The 15919-nt window shown below is 43.4% G+C and overlaps 1 protein-coding gene across 9 annotated transcripts in view; it reads left to right on the forward strand.

The window, feature by feature from the left end:
• NBEA (neurobeachin) overlaps positions 1–15919 on the forward strand; it is a 2460099-nt gene that overhangs the window by 2278558 nt on the left and 165622 nt on the right. The gene's annotated exons all lie outside the window — the stretch shown is intronic.

The raw sequence follows: 15919 nt of genomic DNA on the forward strand, positions 1-15919 counted from the left end.
TTCTAAATGAAAATAAATTCAACCTTTTCTATTTAATTTAAATGTAAGATATCACAAAAAATTATTTATGATGACATTTTTTATTTAATGACCATAAAAAAGGGTATTGAGTTATGGTGACCAGGATGGCCATAATTCTTGAATAGCCTAACTTTTTTCTTTTATATTAGAGCCCTAATATTCTTGTAATGCAATATTGGTAAGCAAGTATATATTTCCTACAGTATATATACTATGTTTCATATATAATATACTATTGATATTTAATAAAATGACTTCCTATTGTAAAAAAAAAAAGTCTGCAAAAATTGCCCTCTCTAAAAAGCTTAGAAAGAAGTTATTAACTTGGGTTACTTATAAAGGAGCTCTTATAGTAGGTTTTAAAACCATGTCATTTATACATCAGGGATTTGTTGTGTGAGTTTAATTTATCCATAGAAAGCCAAACTGATTACTACTGACTTAGTCATGAAACATTAATAAAGCATTGTGCTCAATGCTAACATGATTATGGTCTGACCTTAGTGATGTAACAGAGGACAGAAGCAGTAAGAGTCCCTAATAACATTATCCTAATGCTGGGTTCATCAATCATAATCTACCAGTTTCGAAAAAGCCTTTCACAGATGTGCATCTTTAGTCTTCAGTCTCTCAGTCCCAACAGACCTTTGGTGGTGCTGGAAACCAGAAATAGAAATATATGAAGCTAGTAACTGAAGCATGTTAACTGGAGGCAAGGCACTCTAGTGTAAAGCCTTAATGCACAGCTTTAACAATCAATGTTTAATTTTGCAAAAAAAAAAAAAAAAGTAACATTAATACTTTGACTCCCCGACAGTCATGCACATATTATATTACTGTATTTTGAAATATACTGAATAAAATACTTTTATTATAATTAGCATTTGTAAAACAGCTATTGTTTTGAATTCCGTTATATTAATATCTATTAGATAAATGAGGCTTGACCGACGTGCCACAAATGCGCAGTAGAGAGCAGCTCTACTGCGCATGTGCAGGCGAACACGTCGGTCAGAGCAGAGCGTCAGCTCTTTGAAAACATGGTGGCGGCAAGGGGCAGCGGCGGCGAGGGGCAGCGGCGTGGAGCGGTAGCGGGCGGCGCGCGTGAGGGAGGGAGGGACCTCCCCCGGAGATATTCCATTTGTGCCATCCGAAGGGGTTGTGAATGAGCTGAGAGAGGGGGGAGTGACTGAGGGGAGGGGGGAGGGAAGGGGGGAGTGACAGGGGGGAGGGAGAAGGGAGTGACTGGGGGGGGAGAGGGATGGAATTACTGAGGGGAGGAGGGGGTGACTGAGGGGAGGGGGGAGAGGGGAAGGAGTGACTGAGGGGAGGAGGGGGAGGGAGTGATGGAGGAGAGAGGGAGGAGGGAGTGACTGAGGGGAGGGGGAGGAGAGAGGGAAGGGAGGGGGAGGAGAGAGGGAGGGAGACTAGAGGGGGGAGGGAGGAGGAAGTGACTGAGGGGAGGGGGGAGGAGAGAGGGAGGGAGACTAGAGGGGGGGAGGTGGGAGGGAGAATAGAAGGTGAGGGGAGAATGAGGGGGAGGGGGAAGGAAATGGACCGAAAAATTTTTTTAATGTAGCTCGTTGTTACGGGCTTAACGGCTAGTTTATAATATAATTTGTAAGTGGGGAGAACAATTTTAAAACTGTTTTGCCCAGGTAACAAAAGTGTTACCTGGGCAAATCCCTATGGGTGAAAACTGCCTTCTATTCAGCAGGTAAAAATATTCAGGTGCACATACTTTTTGCTGTGGGTGAAATGAGTGGGCCTACAGGTGTGGTAAGGGAATTGAAAGTACGCACAGGGATTTAATTTTGCAGGTGCAAACTTCATGGGTCATTTTTTTACCTATGGTATTTACCAATCCAGATTTTTGAGAGTAAACTCTGCTGGGAAATTCCCTTTGAAGATTAGGGTACAAGCTATCTGGGCAGTTTAAGAATTGCCCCCATAGAGATGGTAACTTTCAAACAGATGTGTGGGCACACATGTACACGTGGGCTCGGTGCACTCCCGGAGACACGGCAGTTTTATAACATACAAGCACGTATGTGTGTATATTATAAAATAACCTAGGCGCACGTTTGTGTATACCTAATTTTGCAAGTGGGTGCGCACAGCTGCGTAAAGTTGTGTATCAGCCACACAAGTGGGGGAATTTTATAACAGGCACGCATCCATACAATGACCAGTTTCACCAATTTCATCCATCAGTTTGCCCAGTCTAGAGCTAGGTTGTCCAAGCCCTGCTAGTTCTTTAGCATGCACTCCCCCAGTTACCTCAGACCTCTTAGACCCCTCAGGGATGTCTGTATTTTGTTTTGATTTTTTAACTTACACCTCCTCCATAGCAGAAGTAAACTTACACGGCACTGGACCCTGGCATGCATCCTGGTATATAGGTTCGTGTGTGCACATCTCTTGGCCACACCTCAGAGTACCCATGTCCTGCCAATACTACTCCCCTTTCTTCTCTGATACAAGATGTGCGTGCATCCCCCACTTTATAAAATTAGGTGGACACATGCAGGTTCTAGATGCATGCCCATCCCCCAGTTATGGTGCACTCATCTCTTTTAAAATTATTGAATCCCTAATAAAGAAAATGAAACCCTCTACCCATCCCTACAACCAAATCCCAACAAAACTACTCCTATTGGTACCAGACACCATCTCCAAACCTCTGGCTGATATTATAAACTGCTCTCTATCACAAGGAATCTTCCCTGACACCCGAAAACTCGCCTTTCTTAAACCTCTTCTCAAAAAACCAAACCTAGATCCAAGGGAACCCAACAATTTCCGCCCTATCTCCAATCCGCCTTTTGTAGCCAAGATCATGGAAAAACTAGTCAACACCCAACTTGCAGATTATCTTGAAGACCACAAAATACTGCACCCTACTCAATACGGATTCTGCAAGGCACTAAGCACCGAAACCCTCCTCATCTCTCTAACAGACCACCTCATCATGGGATTGGACAAAGGACAATCCTTCTTACTAATACTTCATGACCTCTCCGCGGCTTTCGACACTGTAAACCATTCCATCCTCCTCAACCGACTATCTGACATTGGGATAACAGGAACCGCCTTCGGATGGTTCGAATCATTCCTCAGTAACAGAGGCTACAAAGTCAGAATCAACAATAAAGAGTCCCCTCACATCAATTCCTCACTAGGAGTTCCTCAGGGATCCTCCTTGTCCCCCACTCTCTTCAATATCTACCTCCTTCCCCTGTGCCAGCTGCTTACAAGCCTAAAACTAAAACACTATCTTTACGCTGACGACGTACAAATCCTGATCCCCATAACAGAGTCCATTGCAAAAACACTCAAGTACTGAGACAATTGCCTCCAAGAGATCAACCTCCTCCTCACTAACCTGAACCTGATACTCAATTCAGCTAAGACTGAACTCCTCCTCATTTCCCCGGACGACAGTGATGCCCCTCAACTGACACTCACCAACACCCTTGTCACCCAAGCAAGAGATCTGGGAGTATTAATCGACAACCGTCTGAATTTTAAAAAATTCATCAATCACACAACCAAGGACAGCTTCTATAAACTGCAGGTACTATAAAGAATTAAACCACTTCTGCACTTTCAAGATTTCAGAACTGTCCTCCAAGCTGCTCTATTCTCCAAGATAGACTACTGCAACTCCATTTTGCTAGGTCTTCCCGCCTCCTCCACCAAACCTCTTCAGATGCTTCAAAACGCGGCGGCCAGAATCTTAACAAATACCTGCAGAAGAGACCACATCATGCCCATCCTCAGAAATTTGCACTGGCTACCAATAAGTTTTAGAATTTTATACAAGTCCCTCACCATCATCCACAAAACCATTCACAGTGCCAATTAAATATCGAATTCATTATAAAGTTCTGTCAATTATTCATTCTCTTATCTATAATACATCATCTACATGGCTTTGTAGTAATCTCCGCTTATACAAACCAGCCAGATAACTTAGATCTCTTTCAAAAAATCTCTTAGATGTACCCACAGTTAAGTTGGCAAAATCAGAGTTAACTAGAAAAAGGGCCTTTTCAGTAGCTGGCCCTATATTATGGAATGCACTCCCGGATTCTCTTCGTCTTATTTCATCTACACAGCAGTTTAAAAAATCATTAAAAACTCACTTATTTCAGAAAGCATACAGTTCATTCATTAATTCCCAAAATTAATACACACCCACTTCTTCTTCATCATCAATATTTTAGATTGATATATCTCCTATAGCTATGCCACAAACTCAACCCACCTTCTGTTTATCATCGCAGGGTATGCATGTATGTTATTTTAATACTGTATTGTCATTTTATTGTATAATTTTTATTTCTTTCATTTAATTTATTTATTATATATGTTTTGTTGTAAACCGTTTTGATTAATTCTTTTGAATTGTAAAGGCGGTATATAAACATTTTTAAATAAAATAAATAAATAAATAAACCAAGTCCCCATCGACCTTCAATTCCCGCTCAGACTACACACCTCGTCTAGACCTATCAGAGAAGCCTACAGATGATCCCTGCACACTCCCCCAACCAAATTCACCCATCATTTAGCCACTAGAGAACGGGCCTTCTCTACAGCGGGACCAACCATATGGAATGCTATTCCCCCTGAGCTCAGACAGGAACCCTGCCTGTTGACGTTTAGAAAAAGGTTCAAGACTTGGTTGTTTAAACAGGCCTTTCCCTAAGCACTGATCCGCCCTAGCTATCATTGCCGAACGTTCAGCAACTCGTTATAATTGTTATAGTCAACGAATTACTTTCCGCTCTGGCTTCTTCTTCCCCCAGTTCCATTACCCCTGTTTTATTGTAACTTTTGCCTTTCTTCGCTATGTTAATGTTAAGGTTATAACCCCAGTTCCTTGTAAACCGACATGATATGATCTGTATCATGAATGCCGGTATAAAAAAGCACTAAATAAATAAATAAAATAAAATAAATAAATAAGAAATTCACCTCTAAGTCTATTGAAGTGTGACATTTCAACCTTTTGTTCTGCGTTAAAAGTGATTTTGATCAGGGGCAGCCACATGGCTCAGGCTATAATACTGCAACATTGGGAATACAGGTTTGGATCCCCTCTTCATTAGGGCCAGTCAAATCTGGACATACCATGAAGTTAGTGCATTCAGGTCCAGGGAGAGAGGGAAGATAGATTCCACAGTAGAGGCAGCCCCTGCTAGCCAATGCATAGAGAAGGTGTCACAGCAGACTTCAGGCCAACCCAGGAATGCTCTCTGGGAAGGTGAGTGTCAGAGACCACTGAGGAGGAAGAGTAAAAGTCCAAAAATGATTTGTTTTCTGTTTCAAATGTATAGTATTCTGCCCATAGATTCCATAATTAAGGATTAGCTGTTATTTGCTTATTTGTTGCTAGTTTTATTTAAGAGAGATACATCAATAAATTGACAATTGATTTATTGATCACTGCTTTTAGTTCACAAGTTGTTATGAGTTGCCCCCGTGCATCTTTCTGATATACTGATGTTTGTAATTATTTAACACTCTTAGTGCATCAATATACACGCATTGTAAATAATGTAAAAAGACTTTGGTTAAGCAAAATAATAAGATTTACAACATGCCAAATAAAGAGGCAAATAGGCACCAAAGGTTTTAGGAAACTACACTACAGGGCATATAGTCCCAAGAAGTCAACAATGAAGGAGAAGATTAAGATGAACACAAAAAGGTGAATTTTTAGACCCGTGCGTGGTTTCCGGCGCACGCACATGCACACACCAATTTTATAATATGTGCACGGTATAAAATCCGATACCCATGCGCATATGTGCACCCAATTTAATATCCGGTGCACATGTGCGTGCGGGTGCTGACTCTCGCGTGCAAGGGGGGGGGGGATTTTTAAGAAACGTGCACTGACGTGACTAAGCCTTTCCCCAGTTCCTTCCCAGTCCACTCCAATCAAGGAGCGGACTGGGAGGGAGCTTCCTAAACCCCCTAGCTAATCTTCCTCCCTTTTCTCCTCTCCACCTTGACCCCTAAAGCCCCCTAACCTAACTTTTTTTATTTTTCAACTTACCTGCTGTCCCGAGCAGCAGTAAGTTGCATGCGCCAGCCGCACGCACGTAATGGCGCTGTCCCAGTCTGCCCCCACCCCGACCCGGCCCGCCCCTTTTTTCACAGCTGGATCTTCCGCAACTACCGCGAGATACGTGCATGGTCGCGAGCGTTCTAAAATCCCTGTGGCGCACTCGTGGCCCGGCCATGTGTGTATCTCATGGTTTTTATGCACTCTGGCAATTTAAAATTAGGCATAAAGTGAAAAGTGGTGCACAAATATTGCAGTAAACTTGGAGAAAGAAAGCCATGATCTGTGATTAACAAACTTTTTCAAAGTAGTAAGTTTTGTGGTCAAATTTTAAAATGAAAGTATGGAGGCTTTGGCAGATAGAGAGAAGGGGGAATTCTGGAGATAAGGTACAGCATGGAGGGAGTCACAGAGAGGGCTGGGGAAACAGGTGAGGTGAAGTGCACAAGCATCAGAGCTGGACCAGAAATGCAGAGGAAAATGGGTACCGAGATATAGGGTGGAATGAGGAGCTTGTATTTAAGTTAGAATGAGATGGAAAGCCAATAGTGAGACCCAAGGAGGTGAAAAACAGAGTAAAAATATTGGATCTGGTGAAAGATTGTGAAACCAGTACAGGTGTTCAAACAATTCAAGGTGGAGCTTGAACCAAACATTTTCAGTCTGGTTTATGTTTGACTTTTAATAATTTCCATTATTTCACTGGGAAATTCATTGAACACGGTCCCACAGATTCTTCCAGAGATCTGAAACATTTAATAGAATTTTGATAGCTAGGGTTATACATTTGATGAATTTATATTTTCTCCAAAAGCAAATCATTAATTTACCAATGACTATGGCTAAAGGAAATCCACTAACCACTTTCTGTCTACTACTGTGAGAGTATAAATGATTATGACTTGGCTTGCCTGGTGTCAGTATGTGATGGAAAGGAAAATAAAATAAAAATCATTAACATTGACATAAGACTTTTCTATGCATGATCTCTGCTGATTTGGTCAGTGATCACACAATCATACAGATTTGTATTGTCTTACACAGTATTTATTTATTTATTTATTTAACTTCTTTTACTATACCGACACTCAAGACCAGGTCTTATCGTACCGGTTTACATTAGAACATGGGGAAACCAATTAACGTATAAGTAGAAATGAGAAGTTACATTAAAACAGGGAGAGTAAAAACATGGATGTCGGAAGATAGGACAGGATTAAACTATAACAGAAATGGGAGATCGAGTAATCAAGCAATAAGTTAACAAAATTACAAACTATAAATTAACACAAAACAATAAATTAGTAATACAGAAACATGGATTATAATCAGCGGATATATACATGGTATGTCAGATGGGAGGAGTGGCGGGGGATGAGGGGAGGGGTGAGGGAAAAAGGGTGGGTTGTGGTTGAGGGGGAAAGGGAAAAGGTTGGGAGTGAGGGGAGGGAAAAGGGTGGGTTTAAGGGTGAGAGACAGAGAGACAGTACAGGCATACTGTGTGAATGTGTGGGGAGAAATACATTTTTTAAATGTGATTTTTGTAAATACTGTATGCCAGCCTCTCACTGGTGTAGTGGGTCACTAAAGAAAGTTGTTAAAGGTTTGGGCCATCATGAGTACATCAATGATGGTATATTTATGAGATGGTGATTGGAATGGCTGTGGATCTTATTGCTAGTAGTAATTAGGAAGGGGAGAGAGATTAAGTATATGGGTGTCATGGTAGGGTGGTGGGCAAAGGTGGGATTACAGTTTTAGTGTGTGTGTGTGTGGGGGGGGGGTTCTTGCATTGTTGTGGGAGGTAGGATGCTCATTTGGGAGAGTGAAGAAAACTATTGAAATAATTTGTCAGTTTTATTTGTACAGTTAGCCTGATGTCTATAAGTAGCCAATGCACACTAAGTATTTGTTTGTCACTGTGTTGGTTATTTCAATAAAAAAAAGTTTGGAAAAGTTCCTGGAAGAAAAGTCCATAAACTATTATTAGGGCAGTTTTGGGGAAATCCAGTGCTTATCCCAGGGATAAGCAGCATGGAATTTATCAACCTTTTGGGATCATGCCAGGTACCAGTGACCTGGATTGGCCACTGCTGGAAACAGGATACTGGGCTTCATAGACCTCTGGTCTGACCCAGTATGGTAAACCTTATGTTCTTATGTTATGTAAAAATTAAACTGGAAAAATTATGAAAACAAAATCTATCTATTTGCACTTTTATCCCATCGTAGTTCTAAAGAATTGCCCAAAGCATCTTACAATAGAATTCATAAAAAATACAGTTCATAAATACAATACTTTTATTCCAGGACAAGCAGGATGGTAGTTCTCACATATGGGTGACATCATTGTTGGAGCCCTATCACGGAAAACTTCTGTCAAAGTTTCTAGAAACTTTTGACTAGCATACTGAGCCCACTGAGCATGTCCAGCATGCCATGATCCCTGCAGCCACAGGGGTCTCCCTTTAGTCTCTTTTTTTTCCGCGCTGCTTTTAGCCTCGCGTTGAAGGAGCACTGTGAGTTTTTCTCATCATTTTTTCCTCACGGAATAATAATATTTTCTGTCAGAAAATTTCCCTCTCGGGTCTCCCTTCGACATCCCATTCGGTGAGTTCTTTTTGGAGTCTTTTTTCCGTCAATTCCAGATACTTTACTATCAGTATCTGCGGGCCCCCGACCGTTACTCGGCTTAAAAGTTTTATAATGGCTACGGGATTCAAAAGATGTCTTAATTGTCCCCATACAATGTCGATTACAGACCCGCATGACATCTGTGTTCTCTGCCTGGGATCAGGCCATGATGTCCACGCATTTTCCACCTGTGCCCAGATGACACCGAAAGGCAGGCGTGCCCGACTGGATAAAATGAAGGAACTTTTCAAAAAGATTACTCCATCATCATCTTCTGCGTCATCACCGAAGAAAATTCCTTCCTCTGTTGAAAAACATCGAGGAAAGAAAAAGTCCGATGACCGTCCGTCACCGACCCTATCCAGACCTTCCATAGCGTCCTCTTTGATATCCAGCAAAGACCATTGAGAGAAACAACGCCATCGACACCGTTCTGACTCTGTTCCATTGGGAGAATCGGTGTCCGCATTGGCTTCGAAGGACATCGAACCGATGAAAAAACGGGTCCGGGGTACAAGAGCCACTATGCCCCTCTGTACCTGAGACACCGAGGTGCTCTCCACCAGCATCGGTGTCAGAGACTGTGCCACCACATTCTGCTGTGGAAGTGCCAGTAGCGCCAGTCTTACCTTCTCCTGCAGTGGTGGACCCTGTCCCAGTCTCCAGGGAAGAAGTGACTTCCATGATTCAACAAGCAGTCATCGAAGCCTTACAAAATTTTCAACCTCCACCAACACCGATGCAACCATCGGCACCAGAGCTAACGATGTTTGCTCCTCTTCTCACAAGACTCAACGCCTTAATCTGTGCCTTCCCAAAACCTGCGCCGATACCATTGATGGATCTTCCGATACCTCCATCGACGCCGTCCATACCAAAACATCTACCGATGACTCCAGCAATACCCATCCCAGGCTTATCTGAGGACGATGATGGAGACCCTGATCTATTACCAGGGCCATCGGGCTTACAAAAGTCCCATATTCCATCGATGCCTTCGATGCCATTCCCTGGTCCATCGATGCCTTTACAGCCTGGTCCATCGGGTGTTACTGATCATCGATTCCCATCGGTGCTATTGATGCCTTTCGGTTCCCCGTCGATGCCTTTTCTGCCTCCATCGATACCGAAGCAAATTCCAAAACAACCATCAAAATCTGCATCGATGAAAAAGCATCCTCTTCCACAGCTCCCTTTAGATCCTTCTGGATCCCATTTCCAGCCTCAACACAGTCCTTGGGAGGACATTGATACTGATACTGATGACCTTGCATCTGAACCTTCTCCACCAGAAGAAAGAAGGAAGTCCCCATCAGAGGTCCTTTCTTTTCAACACTTCATAAAGGAAATGGCTGATACCATTCCTTTTGATACTTGCTGAAGAGGATAAGAGACATAAAACCCTTGAAGTCCTCCAGTTTGTTGATACACCAAAAGAGGTCATGGCGATACCCATCTATGAAGTACTCCTGGAACGTCAGCATCGCCTATGGGAGCATCCCTGTTCTGTGCCAGCCGTCAATAGAACAGATGCAACTTACCTAGTCCAGCGCACAACAGGTTTTCAAAAACCACAGTTCCCACATCATTCATTTGTTGTTGAATCAGCTCAGAAAAAGCAAGAAAGCAGAAACCACATTCATCTGCTCCTCATTTCTGGATGGTTTAGGGAGGAAAGTATTCCAAGGATCCATGCTTGTGCCCCGTATTGCAGCATATCAGTTATATATGACGCAATATCAAAGGAACTTGTGGAAACAAGTTCAGGACATAGCGAATACTCTCCCTCAGCAACAGCAAGTGTCACTCAATGCTCTTATTGACAAAGGGCTGGAGTCAGGCAAACATGAAGTACGGGCTGCATATGACTCTTTTGGAACATCTGCCTGTCTATCAGCTGCCGGAATTAGTGCATGGAGGTGGGCTTGGATGAAGGCCTCAGATTAGAAGTCCAAGAAAGGCTGGTGGATCTCCCATGTACGGGAGACAATCTCTTTGGAGAGAAGATCCAAGCCACTGTCTCTCTACTTAAAGATCACCATGAGACACTACGCCAGCTATCCAGGTTGTCATCGGACCAGCCATCTTCAGCACAGAAACCAACCAGACGTGATACCAGAAAGCCCTTCTATAGGCCTCATAGGTACTATCCATCTACTTCTTCAAGATGCCCTTTCCGTCAACCTCAGAGAGGACGCCCACGTCAACCAAAACAGGCAAAAACTCAGCCACCCCCACAAACAGGACCAGCGTCTGGTTTTTGAAAGGGATACCAGAGAGCAGCAGACTCTTCAACAACCCCAAACCCAATTTGCCTGTAGGAGGTCAACTCAATTACTTCAAACACCAATGGAATCTCATCACCACAGATCAGTGGGTGTTAGCCATTTTGAACCGGGGGTACCATCTAAAATTCCAAACATAACCCCCAGATTCCCCACCCATTTCTCTGTGGTCACACAGCATGATAACATCTCAGCTACAGTCAGAACTCTCCACCCTGCTGACTACCAGGGCAATCAAAACCATTCCCTGGTCTCAACACGGCAGAGGGTTCTACTCCCGCTATTTCCTAAATCCAAAGAAAACAGGCAGTCTCCGCCCCATCCTAGACCTCCGCAATCTCAACAAGTTTCTTCAAAAAGAAAAATTCCGGATGGTCTCCCTGGGGACCATTCTTCCCTTATTGCAACAAGGAGATCGGCTCTGTTCTCTGGACCTTCAAGAAGCCTATGCTCACATTCCCATTTCCCCACAACATCAAAAGTATCTACGATTCATAGTGTGGAAAAGACATTTCCAGTACCGAGTCCTTCCATTTGGACTGGCCTCAGCACCTCCAGTGTTCACAAAATGCCTTGCAGTTGCAGCTGCACATCTCAGAAAAAACAGCATTCATGTTTTTCCCTACCTATACGATTGGCTCATTAGGAAGCCATCCAAACAAGGAGCTCTCGCAGCCCTGCGAAGCACCATATCCCTATTGCATTACCTGGGATTTCTAATCAGCTATCAGAAATCACATTTTAACCCGTCTCAACTCCTCACCTTCATTGGAGCAGACCTCGACACCACAGTCGCAAAAGCTTTTCTTCCAAGCTACCGTGCAAACATTCTAACAAATCTTGCAAACTCCTTGAGCAACTGCAATTTCGCCTCTGCCCATCAATTCCTTACACTTTGGGTTCACATGGCGTTTACAGTCCACATGACCCCATGGCAAATTTAGCCATGAGAAGGACTCAATGGACCTTAAAGTCTCAGTGGCTTCAAACTGTTCAGCCACTGTCGTCCCTAATACGGGTCACCAACCAGTTACGTCTCTCACTTCAATGGTGGACATGCCAACCGACTTTACGGACCGAGTTACTGTTCCAACAGCCGACTTCTAAAATAACTTTAACCACAGATGCATCCAACTTGGGAATGGGGAGCTCACATCAACAACCTTCAGACTCAAGGAACGTGGACTCCGCTCGAAAGAAAATGCCATATCAACTTTTTAGAACTTCAAGCGGTAAGATATGCTCTTTATGCCTTCAAGGACTCCCTCTCACACTAGACTGTGCTGATACAAATGGACAACACAGTAGCAATGTGGTACATAAACAAACAGGGAGGCACAGGCTCCTATCTGCTGTGTCAAGAAGCAGTGCAGATTTTGGCCTGGGTCTGGACCCTAGCACATTCTATGCATCTTAGGGCCACTTATGTAGCAGGCATACAAAATGTCCTAGCGGACAATCTCAGTCAACATTTCCATCCCACGAATGGTCCCTTGATCCCTGTGTAGTGAGCAAAATCTTTCAATGCCGGGGTCCCCCAACCATCGACCTCTTTGCATCCAATCTGAACCACAAGGTGGAAAGGTTCTGCTCCCTCCACAGCCATCAACACATGTTCCCCAGGGACGCATTTGCTCACCCCTGAAACACAGGGCTTCTATATGTGTATCCTCTGATTCCACTCATAGCCAAAGCTCTCGTGAAGCTACAGCAGGACAGAGGGTCAATGATCCTCATAGCCCCATATTGGCCTCGACAAGTATGGTTTCCCATACTCCTCGACCTCTCAATCAGAGAACCAATTCGCCTGGGCACAGCACCCACTCTCATAACTCAGAACCAGGGCAAGTTGCGCCATCCCAACCTACCAATCCTTGCCCTAACAGCTTGGATGTTGAAAGCTTGATCCTGCAACCACTCAACCTTTCAACTCAAGTCTCTCAGGTTCTCGTAGCTTCACGAAAGCCTTCCACACGTAAATCTTACCGCTCTAAGTGGACTAGATTTACCGAGTGGTGCACACAAAAAGGTATTGACCCTTTCTCCTGCCCCACTCCTTCTCTATTAGACTATCTGTGTCACCTCTTAGATTCTGATCTCCAGACTTCTTCTATACGTGTATACCTAAGTGCCATTGAAGCATACCACGAAGGAATAAGGATGCCCCAATTACTGCGCAACCCCTAGTGAGTCGCTTTATTTATTTATTTATTTATTTATTTAAAGAATTTATATACCGGGGTTCCTGTATAGTATACATATCACCCCGGTTTACAAGGAACCATAACTATCGCTAAGGAACCGTAACTATCGCTTCATTTAGCGGTTTACATTGAACATTTAGTGGTTTACATTGAACATTTAGCGGTTTACATTGAACATAGTTAATTTGAGAAAACATAATAAAACATAAATAAACATAAATAAACATAAAATAGTTAATTTGAGAAAAAGTATATAATATGGTTAACCAGTTAATAACTAAAAAGCAGGTTAATAAGTAAATAAGTAAGTAAATAACATTGAACTTGATAGAATCTGGTAACAGGATAAAGTATAGTGTTGCATATGCTTAAGTACAGTTTCGTGTTAATTTCTTCAGAGAGATATAAGCTGGGGAAGATACGGAGGATATGAAATGCCTTTTTTCTTGCTCATTAACTCTATGGGAAAGCTTGTTCGAACAACCAAGTCTTAAGTTTCTTTTTAAATGTAGCGTGGCACGGTTCAAGGCGAAGGTCCGGAGGGAGCGAGTTCCAGAGAGAAGGGCCCGCTGTGGATAGAGCACGTTTTCTCAGGGAGGATTTCGCCTGTTGTGTGGTTAGTCTGCTTTATGAGGGGTTTACTTCAATTTAAGCCTCCCATTCGACCACCGGTTATGGAATGGGACCTTAATGTAGTTCTTGCAAGGCTCATGCGTTCTCCGTTTGTGCCTTTGCATTCCTGTGATATAAAATTTCTTACATGGAAAGTCTTTTTCCTAGTAGCCATTACATCTGCTAGAAGAGTCAGTGAATTGCAAGCCCTTGTCACATACTCACCCTACACAAGGTTCCTGCATAACCGAGTGGTTCTCCGCACTCATCCCAAATTTCTGCCTAAGGTGGTAACAGATTTTCACCTTAACCAATCCATAGTCTTGCCCACTTTCTTTCCAAGGCCTCACTCTCACCAGGGCGAGAGAATTTTGCACACCTTGGACTGTAAACGTGCACTCGCTTTTTACCTAGACCGCACTGCAGTCCATAGCAAGCCCACCCAACTCTTTGTTTCTTTTGACAAAAACAAACCAGGAATTGCAATGGGCAAACAAACTCTCTCCAACTGGCTGGCAAACTGTATTGCATTCTGCTATGAAAAAGCAGGCCTTCCTCTCCAAGGGCGAGTAAAGGCGCACTCAGTTAGGGCTATGTCAACATCCATAGCACACTACCGTGCAGACATCTGCAAAGCTGCCACTTGGAGTTCTCTACGTACATTTGCAGCTCATTACTGCTTGGATACAGAAGGAAGACAAGACTCTGCCTTTGGACAATCTGTCTTGAAAAACCTATTTCCAGTGTAATACCCAACTCTTTCCACAACCACCTACTGTGATTCAAGCTGCCTCATCTTAGTCAATGGTACCTCAGTTGTTGTGCCTGTTGCACAAGTTACGTACATTTGACCTATTACAAAATGAGTCAGCCTGTAGCTTGCTAATCACCCATATGTGAGGACTACCATCCTGCTTGTCCTGGGATAAAGCAGAGCTGCTTACCTATAACAGGTGTTATCCCAGGACAGCAGGATGTAGTCCTCACGAAACCCACCCGCCACCCCGCGGAGTTGAGTCCATTGCCGTTTTATTGCTTTATTTTTTCACTCACACTTATTGCTACAAACGAGACCTGAAGGGAGAGCCCTGGCGCTGCAAGGATCATGGCATGCTGGGCATGCTCAGTGTGCCAGTCAAATGTTTCTAGAAACTTTGACAGACGTTTTCAGTGATAGGGCTCCATCGATGATGTCACCCATATGTGAGTACTACATCCTGCTGTCCTGGGTTAACACCTGTTACAGGTAAGCAACTCTGCTATATGAAAAGTACAAACCAAAAACAATTAATATTATAAAACTGTATAATAATGAAAATAATATAAATATTTTAAAAATCCTTGCATTCCTGGGTCCCTACTCTCAGAAGAGAATTGATCAGCAATATCACAATAAATACTTAAATGAATATGTGGCAGGGTACTGCAATGCAGGTCCCTGCCTCCATAAGCATGTATTTGTGTGAGGCTTAGGCATGGACAATGAGTGCTATTGAATTGCTACACTGACTCCTCGTCGGATATTTAAAGAGGTACTCACAATCTGTAGCTGTCTACTGCTACCAGAAAGGAAAAATAATAAAGGAAACCTGAAGAAACTGTCTGTAGGTGCTACCAGACTTGTTTCACTGCAGCAGTTGTGCTTTTTCAAGACCAAATGATTCAGGGTAAGGCTTAAGGAGCAAAGAGACTCCCCCTCCCTTTCTGAGACTGGCATAATCTAGGCGGTCCCATGTTTTGAGTCAGCGAATGGGAGCTCAGCAAAAATCCAGGAAGCAAAATCAAGGGGAGCCTAGCCCATGAGAATCCAGATGAGGGAAAAAGGCGGGTTGTGTGTTCCCTCCCCCCCCCCCCCCCCCCCCCCCCCCCCTTGGTTTTGTGTGTGCCTTTAGCAAAGAAAGCAGTTTCCCGGGGAAGGGGAAAAATTCCAGAGGGAATACAGTCTGAGGACAGAGAAGCTACTTGGTCTACAGAGAACTGGAAAGCTAAGGAAACAAGAAAACCAGCAATCACAGAGCTGGAGAGGAAGAGAGCATGTTATGAAATTGCATCTCCATGTGCGCGTGCTGGGTAGCGCACACACA

This window comes from Rhinatrema bivittatum, chromosome 5 (assembly GCF_901001135.1).
Source record: "Rhinatrema bivittatum chromosome 5, aRhiBiv1.1, whole genome shotgun sequence".
Lineage (NCBI taxonomy): Eukaryota > Metazoa > Chordata > Amphibia > Gymnophiona > Rhinatrematidae > Rhinatrema > Rhinatrema bivittatum.